This window comes from Dermacentor silvarum, chromosome 3 (genome assembly GCF_013339745.2).
Source record: "Dermacentor silvarum isolate Dsil-2018 chromosome 3, BIME_Dsil_1.4, whole genome shotgun sequence".
Lineage (NCBI taxonomy): Eukaryota > Metazoa > Arthropoda > Arachnida > Ixodida > Ixodidae > Dermacentor > Dermacentor silvarum.
Genome location: NC_051156.1, coordinates 110,760,560 through 110,770,739, shown reverse-complemented (window position 1 = coordinate 110,770,739; position 10,180 = coordinate 110,760,560). Strand labels below are relative to the sequence as shown.

At 41.3% G+C, this 10,180-nt stretch overlaps 1 long non-coding RNA gene across 1 annotated transcript; it reads right to left on the bottom strand.

Annotated features, from left to right (window-relative positions):
• Positions 1-6,041: 6,041 nt before the first annotated feature.
• Positions 6,042-9,416, bottom strand: LOC125944516 (uncharacterized). The gene is made up of 3 exons (XR_007466254.1): positions 9,246-9,416; positions 8,013-8,089; positions 6,042-6,442 (listed from the first exon to the last, which is right to left on the bottom strand). It is a non-coding gene; the product is annotated as an uncharacterized LOC125944516 (long non-coding RNA).
• Between the last annotated feature and the right edge of the window lie 764 nt (positions 9,417-10,180).

Sequence of the window (10,180 nt, the reverse complement as noted above, 5' to 3'; positions counted from 1 at the left end):
ACATGGGTATAGGTGGTAGTACTTAAGTACGTGCGTGCTTCCTAATAAAGTTAGTTGTGAGTTCAGCGCGGTCATGGTGTCGTTCCTGCTTTTTGTATCAGTCGATTTTGCACTGTCCCTTCAAGACGTTCAATCAGTTTAGTTGCGATTCATAGGGACTTCTGGCCATTACTTTGGTGACTGGCATCATCCACTGTTAATAAATTGAGCTAAACTGTAGTTTTACTGTCGTAGACCTAACGGCAGCGCTAAGTTCCTTCTACAGCAGGCAATACAATGGCCTAGACGTGCAGCGTTCACGTTGTTTTCTCGCACATTAGTATATGAGATAACCATCAGGAGGCGAACGGGGCAACCAACAAAATAACTTGCACAGATTGCTCTGAAACAGTTCATGCATTCACTGATCCTATGCAACGTTGTACAAGCAACGGTGTACAAGTTTATACAGCTGATAAAACTACTATCCTTATACTCCGTATAGCTCTCTACTAATTTGCTATCGCAATTGATGCTTCGCCTTTCCGGTGAAACTGCGACATTTTTTCTTGCAATAGCAATTATACGGACAATCCAAGCAAATTTTTGCCATCACCGTCGGCGTCAGGATCCGTATATGTATAGTTACATGTATGTTATTTGCCATGCCATGCTATATGACACGCTGTAAATGCGGTTTATATTGTCCCACCATTCTATCACTAAATTTGATTATACCAGGTATCACATTCGTAATAAAACTATTCTTCAGAATGTTGAGAAGGGCAGCCCGCAAACAAATGTCATGAAACATAACACCGACGGCGCATATATTTTATTGTAACCGTTCTCCGACTTAAATGATGCAATTTAATTGACACCGTTGTGTACTACCTCCGGGAACGGCCCAGGAAAGACGTTTGAAATATACCAGGTATGGTAATGGGGGGGGGGGGGAGTTGCTAAGAAAAGCGTTGGCTTTAACTACTACGCATAAATGAAACTGTGCGATGGCAGGATTCAAGCAGAGGGCCCCTAGCACAACAGCTCGTTTTCACTTAGTCAGCTTACGTTTACTTCAGTTCACACTGCCACTGCAGCTCCGAACATTTCGTGTAATCTTCAGCCATACTGCTATCGCATTCATTAGAGAGCCTACATGTAAGCGCTTGCATGTAGGCTCCCTAGCATTCATTGTTTCGCCCTTACGACGAAACTGCGATATCAGTTATAGGAAACAGGAAATCTGTCTTTAATAAGCAACACGTCAGAGGACTTTTCAAGTCATTAATGACGACGGCAGAGTATCCTGTGACCAACCTGATTATTAGTTTACCATTTAAGAAGGAAAGTCGTACTTTTACTACTGATTTTCTTAGAGGTATTATTTCTCAGAAATTGCTTGTTCGTACCCATTCACTAAAATCATTATACTCGTTATGTGTCAACGTAGTCAACGTACTGGATTGAAAGCACAACATAAATAACAGAGACAGACGGAGAGCATTACAGGACAAGCACTTTGCCCTGTAAACCTCTTTGTCTGTCTGCGTTATTCTCGTCAGCCAGTGCGTTTTCAAACTTAACAAGAACCAGCTAACGACCTTTATTGCTCGTTTAGTGCTTCCACGCTTGCACTTTAACTTGCCAAAAGGTGGTGAACCCAGTACAAGTTTCTGCAGCGGCTAATTTCTCCGATGATCATCTGCAGAATATGAGGAAACTACGGAAGCTTTTAAGGCGATTAGCATCCCTAAATACTTCCCAGACTTTCCGGAGGCTATCTCTCTGTTAATGTATCTAACGGCTTTCTAGCCAATATTAGTCACTGGCTAGTCCATTGCTTAATCAATAGAGTGTTGAGATGCTGTGCTGTGGGAACGGGGTTCGAGGACAGGCGTCCTGCATACCTAGTGACCGAATCACAAGGGTCGTTACTAGGTATGATGAACATTGAGCATGCACCGCTTTTCAATAAACCTCTTTGATGCCAACTTGGGTCACGGGATATGTTGCACTGGGTATAAGACACTCTTCAATGAACCTCTTTGGCGTCAAAATGGATCACTGGGTGTGTGACACTGGTGATTTATCGCTCTTCAGTGAACAAAACAATTTCAATTTTCACCGTTGCTGGGCGGGTACGAACCATTGTCATGTATATTCAACAAATCCTGCATAAATACATACTCGCGCAAATACCAGAAGCGGAGTTCACGTCGGCGGTGCAAGATTGCGCGAAGTATCCCGAGGCAAACGCTAGAGTGGAGCCCCGCTGCATACACGCCTAATACACGATGCCTCCCTGTGGTGGAAGTATGGTGCGGGCGGCTGCATTGCTTAAATACTAAACTAATTATCGTCTACATACATCGTTAGATGGATCCGGCGCGAAGCTTCATTTTTGGTAGACCACGTAATCAAAATAACCAAATGATTGATGAGCATACATTTTTAGTCTTTGTTGCTGCGATGTTGGAGCAAATCCAAACTAGCCGTAAGAGCAAAACGTTTTTTCCCCTAGAATAATGCACAGGAAGTTGAGCAACCAGGCTAAAGTATACCCAGGCAGATAAAAATCTTCTCTTGCATTCAAAATACTTATAAAACAAATTAATTTGCATAAGTACCTGGGGAGCATCAAGTTAGAGAAGTTGGCATTTACGTAAAATTACGACGAGGCCACGAATGAAGAAACCTGTACGAGCCCGTAACACAGAACGCGTCCGTCGCGGTGTCAGGAGAGGAACTTGCCCAACAGCAGTGATCGAATATGGCGCTGGTAATTTGCAGGGTTCTTTGTTTTACTTGCAGTATAATCCAGAAAATTTGAAGTACGGCTAATAAAAGCCCGCTATCACTAAATAGTATTTAAGAACAAAGGATCCTAAATGCAAGGAAAGTATACTTTTAAATAAAGTGAAACAATCAAAGCCTTCCAAAATCGCCTAAAAGAAAACAAACCCTCTTTGCATACTAAAATTCTTATACAGTTGCAAATGCATGCCCACCATGCATAATGTAGAGCCAGTGCTTGATTTCTGCGAAACACGAGCGGTTCCAGAAATGCTGATTTCATTCTTGCAATGGACCTAACCGGAACGCTAGCAGAATATCGGGAATCAATAGCTCAGACTTCAGGACAATTTACAAAGCAAGAATGTTCTGCACAAACCCGCAATTAGGTGGTGTTTCATTGAAAGGAAGAGTCATAATTGCTTCTTCCGCCCACTGCTACGCCATCGCGTGTCGGATGAATAAATAAACATGTCATACAAACTACTTTTCTTTCGACATTTCTTTGTTAAACCTAAAAGTCATTTCTGAAAATGCACCTTCATCAGTATGTAAACAGTGTCAAGAATATAGCGTCAGTGTATAGAATTGTAGATACCTGCTTTTCTAGAGAGAGCATTTTATACGAATGCCACTAATGTTTACAATACAGGAATTACATATTTTAATGTACTGGGAGGACAGGAAAAGGACAGGCGTATTCTGAATATTCTATGTGTCTGGGCAGTTTCAAAATATCACGCGTTTTTGGTCAATCATAAACAGAAGAGAGAATTAGTGCTGTCGTTTAATGCCTAGAAGTATTAGGGCCGACAGCTATCAAGCTTTTTATAGCGCGCAGAAATCGTTCCATTCCTCAGACCTTCGTCCCGTCCTTTTTAGCCTTTGCGTGCTCTTCACATTGCCTAAATCTTATTTTACCACTGTTCTGTGACGATTGTTTCCTTCATACCGGTGGCAGAACAAGCCCAGCACGATATTAGAGGAATCATCTAGCTACCCAAATCCACAAGCGATCGTGGCTTGAAACACATGTCGCTTTCAATATTGGAATGTGGGTCATGGGAAGCGCACTCAATGAAATAAAATTAAAGGATGTGTTCCATGGGTAGATGGGATGTTTAAAGAAATGGCTCTACACCGACATTCGGAGCGTTGAAACCTCTATCTTCCGGGGAACTCCTACGCTGATTGGATTTATACTGGCGCAAGATATCGGAACAAGGCGCGTATTTTGGGCTTCCTGCTCAGGCTACAGTGAAACGTCTTGCTGAACGACGACTCTTCACTGTATTAATTGTACCACAGTGAACACACTCAATGAACTTCTTTAAAACTAAACTCACCTACCCTGGCCTAATAAACTAGTCTGATATATTTTTGTGGTGAATCCGCAGTGTTTATTAGGATATAAGGCTGCTTGCGCTTGTTGCGTTGACACAGAAGACATGAAACCTTTAGATATGTTGACGCACTGGAGTTGACTGTCTGCTATTGCCTGAATAAACTCTTCACATGATTGGATGCGTGGTGGTTAAAAATGTGCACCTAAGGTTATCCTATATTAGGTATAAACGATCCTGCAGTGAGAACATGTAAAGGTCATTCAATATATTTCAGCGAAATGTAAGTCAATGTGCACTCGACAGAATCAACGAAAGCTTGAAAGCAAAGCTTGCCTAAGTGAAGCAGCTTAGATGACGAAATAAAACATCGGGCAACAAACAGAGAACTATCTTCTGCACCTTTCGTAGGGCTACCGCGGCCAGCTCGTGCAATGGCCTCAACGAGTTAGCAGTGTTATTTCTTCGAAGTGCAATGTGTACCGGAGGCTGAATAAGACGATGCATTCTATCGATGTTAATTTTCTTCACTCCTGTAAGTGCCAGAAGCTAAAACAGCCACAACTGGAGACGGAGCTTTTCTAGAATGCCGTCGATTGCGCTCCATGTAAAAGAATGACGATATCAATGTTTTGCGCCGTCCCGGAAAACTTTCAACCAATTGATATTTTATGCCCGAATAAGAACAGACTAAATGTAAACCTGGATGTTCCGCATGATCATAGAACTATTAGCCACGCGTTGTGTCAGCGGCTTCATCTGCAGTAGGACGTATGTTGTCGAGCCAGGCGTGGTGGATGTTATGGCTAACATGTTAAAGAATTGGCTCAGCCTTACTTGCGGCAAAGTCAGCGTCATGTCGCAAAAAGAGTGGCTGGTAATTCAACATTGTGGGTAGCTAGATTTGTTTGCGGCCTTGAACACACTATAGAAAAATCCACCATGAAAAATTGAAGCTATTCGACATTTCACAAATGCGTACTCAAGCCACAAACCTAGGGGCTATAAAGGTAAAACAATTTCTAGGAGGAACGTCTAGTTTTCTAACAACAATGACATAGTTCATGCGTTAACAGTGTGGACATATATGGACCGAAAACACATTCAAACACTGAAATAGTGGTGCTAAAAATGTTTCATAGCAGGCGTAGTACGCAGTAAACAACTTTTTGAGCTTGGCCCATTTTTAAGTCATTTCGTTAACGCTGTGTAGCTGTTGTAGCATTTCTGTCTATTGTGAGCCTGATATTCGGCTTTAAGCATGAAATGCTTTCAGCTCTTGTTATCGGCGACCTTCAAGTGAGCTTGCGCCAAAGTCCAGAGTCGTTATCCGGGTACTGAAAACGGGACCATGCCGGCAAACTGCTAGAACAAAACGAGATCATCTGGGAAACCAGTCAAAACATGACAAAAATCCGCTCTCTGGCCCCCAACTCTTTGTACAGGACCGCATTACATACGCTAGTTACTCTCCAAACAAGTTACAAAAATATTGCTTGCGAGTTCATCCTAATGTTTCTTCACAATTCCACTGAAGTTGTGACCTCTACTACGCTGAAGTTTTATTTGTCATTTTCAATAGCGACGTTCAAAAGGCAGATACAGAGGGACCTAAGGCCGCATATTTGCCGCCGACCACTTCGATGTGACAAGAAAAAGTGGCGACAGAAGTTGATAGATAGATAAACTTTAACCCAAAGATAGTTTTGTCTTGCCCCAATGGGGCATCGCTAATGGTCGGGGCCCCTAGTCCAGGTTGAGCGTGTTGAACTGTTGCTATAGATGAAATTCGGTTGAAGGCGGCGGCACCACAAGCAGCAAAAGACGCCATATGGTACTAATTTCATGCTTACATCTACTCTCGAATTCGGGAGAGCCGGCAATCGTTTGTGTGCGTATTGAGAGTTTATTCTAAGATGAAAATGTGAACTTGATGTTTTTGAAACTGTTTTGCCGGTAGTACAGACCTCTATTTTGTGGCAGTTAATATTAGCATTTTCCGCAAGCAAATTCGAAAGACTTCGCTTTCGCTTTCACATGTTGCTGTCTCACATGATAATAATACCCATGCCAAGCATGCTCACACTGATTATTTAGAATTTAAATATATTTTTTGCAAATGGTATGCATTTATTTATTATGTATAACGGAGGATTTCTGTACATTGACACTCAATTGATCATCCTGAGTGACAACATTCCGGACGTTCTTCATCGTGTGTTCGATCAACCAGTCGAATTAACGGAGACATTCCCGGTGGATGTACTGGCGCTAGTAGTTGCTGTGGTACTTGAATTTGGAAACAGAAAGCTGAGAAAAGGAGCCTGAAATGCAAACAAAATACAGCAAAATGTCAGCTAAGTGTTGCCACAAAAACAAATTGTTTTTTTTAGGTACCGCATGTTCCGTGTGATTGCAGAATCGATTATTCCGTTGTAGCATATTTGAGCGCACTAATTCCGCCACGTGTAAGCCTCTACTCGCGTGGCACGTTTTCCAGTTTTGCACGCTTCTTTTGCGCCACGAGAAAGTTAAAGCTACATGAACGGCCTTCTCTAAAAAAAATTAGATATTTTTAGTTAATAGGAGCGGCCGGGGGCTGGGGGGGGGGGGGGGCTACAACTTTTACACCTAAGGTAGAATGCTTAAATCAAGACTTTATTGCTTGTAAATAACTATTGGTAATTATTGATCTAGAATGCTATAATAAATAATTGATGGTGCTGAAGGGCACAGTAAACAATCCTAACTGGTTGTATTCTCAAAGCGCTTGTGATTTCGTGCAGTCGTAGGCGCTTTTTCAAGGAATATAGTCATGCTGCTGCCTCTGCCTTATTTATTGAATCACACAAAATCTTCATCACACTAATCGCGAATCTACTTGTTTTATTGGTAGAAATTTCTTGTGCCCTAAAGCTGTTAACAGCATGTTGACTAATTTACTGGTTGCGAAAGGCTTAGTCATTTGAAACTCGTATCAAATAACGTGAACTGGCATCTTTGCAGTTGTCTGCATATCTTCTCGCGATTGAATATTGCAGGTAATGAAGCAACTGCAACAGTTTCTTTATTGAAGGGGTATTATGTAGGGGTGCCCCTTATGGAAGTTGCTTCAAATGTTATTTTCGTCGCTTACCTTTACATCCCACAACCTAACGCATGGTTATATAACAACATATGCTGCACGTTTTCTATTTATTTTAGTAGCTTTTTTGTCTTGAATATATGTCACCTCTTTGGTTTAGGAGAGCTTTGATACATGTACTGCTGTTTCGCCTTATAAGGAGTCGGAATCCTTATCAAACTTAATGCTCAGTTTTAAGTTCCGGTTCTTCTTTTTATAAGAAAGAGGAAAACATTAATTGAATTGTTGCCTAAATATGCTTCAATTCAATTCCTTTTTCGGAATTCTTCCGAACTGGCCGGGACTTTCTCGCCAGACTTGGTCTCCACTCCAACGTGCGTTTAAATTACAGGAGTGATCTAGAAGTTTTTGTGCTTCAAGGTTGTATTGAACAGCATTCTTGAGTTTACACTTAAGATACTTTACGACAGAACTTTCTGGAAATTATTGTTTACCTGCACCTCACCATTGATGCATATCAATGCATTTCTTTTTTCTGCACTCAGTTCTGACTGGAATAATATTTTAGGATAATAAACATGCTGTGGCTGTTACGTGGACATATTAATTTAGGAACAAGCAGCAATAAAGGTTCGTGAGCGTATTTATATTTCAGCGTATGGCAAAAGTCTACAAAATTGCATATTTGCAGCTACTATTGCGCAACACTAAGAAGACGCTCTCAATTCTCTCAAGGAATAAAAAGGAGACGCTGTATCATGTTCTTACTCTACCAAGGTGCGTAAAACGGATAAACTACGACTACTTACAAGAAAGGTATATCCCGGGCAAAATAAGCCTGGACATGAGAACAGGTTGCCGAAATTCAGATTGGGAATCAAGGACCCTGTAAGAGAAACGTAAACAAAAAGTTTGTGTTCAGAGTGTCACGGCATTTCGCAAAATCAAATATACGAATATTTCAGGAATTCGGTTGCGCCATGTAGTAATCTATTATAGTCAGCGTGCCACCGCTTACTCTAAATGCACAAAAAATTTTTCAGCCCTCTGCATCCGCTTTTCTCGCTTCTCCTTTAACGAATGCGCAGCAATGTGTGGAAAGTGCTGGATCGTAGTAGACTAGCAGTAGGCTTGCAAACGTGTTATGCCGGTCCAACGGATATGTTGTAGTTTATGTGAAGAGAAACCTTCACATAAATTACGACAACAATTGGTAATGAAATGCTAGAATACTGCCAATTTTTCAAACATTCATTATTTGTGAAAATATACCCGTTTTCTAAGAAAATTATGTCAATGTAAGCTTTTGTCAAAAGAGCCGCTGGGACAAGCGTTCCCAAGCAGGCCTGCAGGCTCTTTTTTATTCTTCGCAAGTAAATGTACCCAGATGCAATCATGCTAGAATAAAGGCTTGCTCTTTTATTGCTAAACAGTGGCTCTAAGAACAAATGCCCCTGTGCTGAAATCAACTCGACATAAATTTATTTCATCATGAATACAAAATCCACGGATGCGGGGCACAGATATGAAGTGGTGAATGCTTGACAGGGTCTGTGCCCTATTTGCGCTAATCTGGTGGTTATTTTTTGTGATATAAAGTCAAGTAAAATAGAAATTTCGTGTCCCACTTCCACATAGTCATCAAATACATTCTGTGATATAACAAGAAACATATACACAACTTGCAAGGTAACATACAAGTTTGAAAAAAAGAACATAAGGCACATTGATGATAATGCTACAATAAATATTACATAATGTAACACGTTTCCAAAACTGTGCAAATGTCTTTCTTGTGTTGCTTGTATAATAAAAATTACGATTAAACAATGTGGCTGCTCGTAGATGGTGCTTATATGCGCTCTTGGAATGTTTAAATTATTTCGTGTATTAGATTTGACCGCTTTCACCCATTATTTGTGTGTGTGCGTGGTACCCAGCGATAATAATTGGTCTGTCTATAATGAAAACTCTCTCATTCTGATAGTCGCCATTCCTTCCTTACGACGGTCCACTTTATATGCAAATACAGATGAACTTACCGTACACCGCTGTGGCCAGACAAAGTATCAGGATGGAGGAGAAGATCTGCATCATGTAGCCAGTCGATTATTTCGGGGCACTGCTAACATCCATGAAGGCGCTGCTTTTATGGGCCAACTCTGGAAGGGGCGGATACATCAGTCAGCATCCTTCTACACTGGCAAATAAAATTCAGAATTGTCAGTATGGTTCGTGGAAACTGCACCCTGCAAATAACGGACGAGTTGAAAACATTATTTTTCCCATTCGGCCAGCGCCACAACACAGGCCTGAAACACCCGGATGCTAACTACGTTTTGTGGCACAGTGAGGAAGATAAAATATATCATGGTATAAAGAGTGCGCAGCAACAGTGCTCTTAAACGGATATAAAAGCCCTTGCAGTCTTTCACTTGAGCGACAACAGTGCTCCACATAAATACGCTCACCCATATTATTTTGTCATGTCTGACAGAAGTGTTTCTCTGAATGAAGCACGAACAGTGTAGGCGCTTTCGGCAGCGCCAACGCTGATGAATGATTATTGCATAGGTGCAGCCACATTACCTTATATCCGTTTGGGGTTGTAAAACTCACAAGTGTCCCCAAGGAAAACGCAAACTTCTGTGCTAGCAGAGTGTGGTGACGGCTCGTGAGCCAGACAAACGGACCGAAGTGAGGCTTTGAAAATAATAGATGACATACGGCAGAAAGTAAGCACCTTGAAATCATAAAGAAAATCTATATTCATATACCACTAGCATGCAAGTCAAGATGTAGACATATCTCAAAAAGCAAATAAAAATATGGACTGCAGCAACGCAGGTTCTTTTAGCGCATCCATCCAAACATGAAAAAACTCAACAAAACAAACAAAAAAGAACACTTCATGCACGCCAAGCAGTGTAATATACTGAAATCGTGGATCTTGCATTGACTTAGATGAATTACTGTA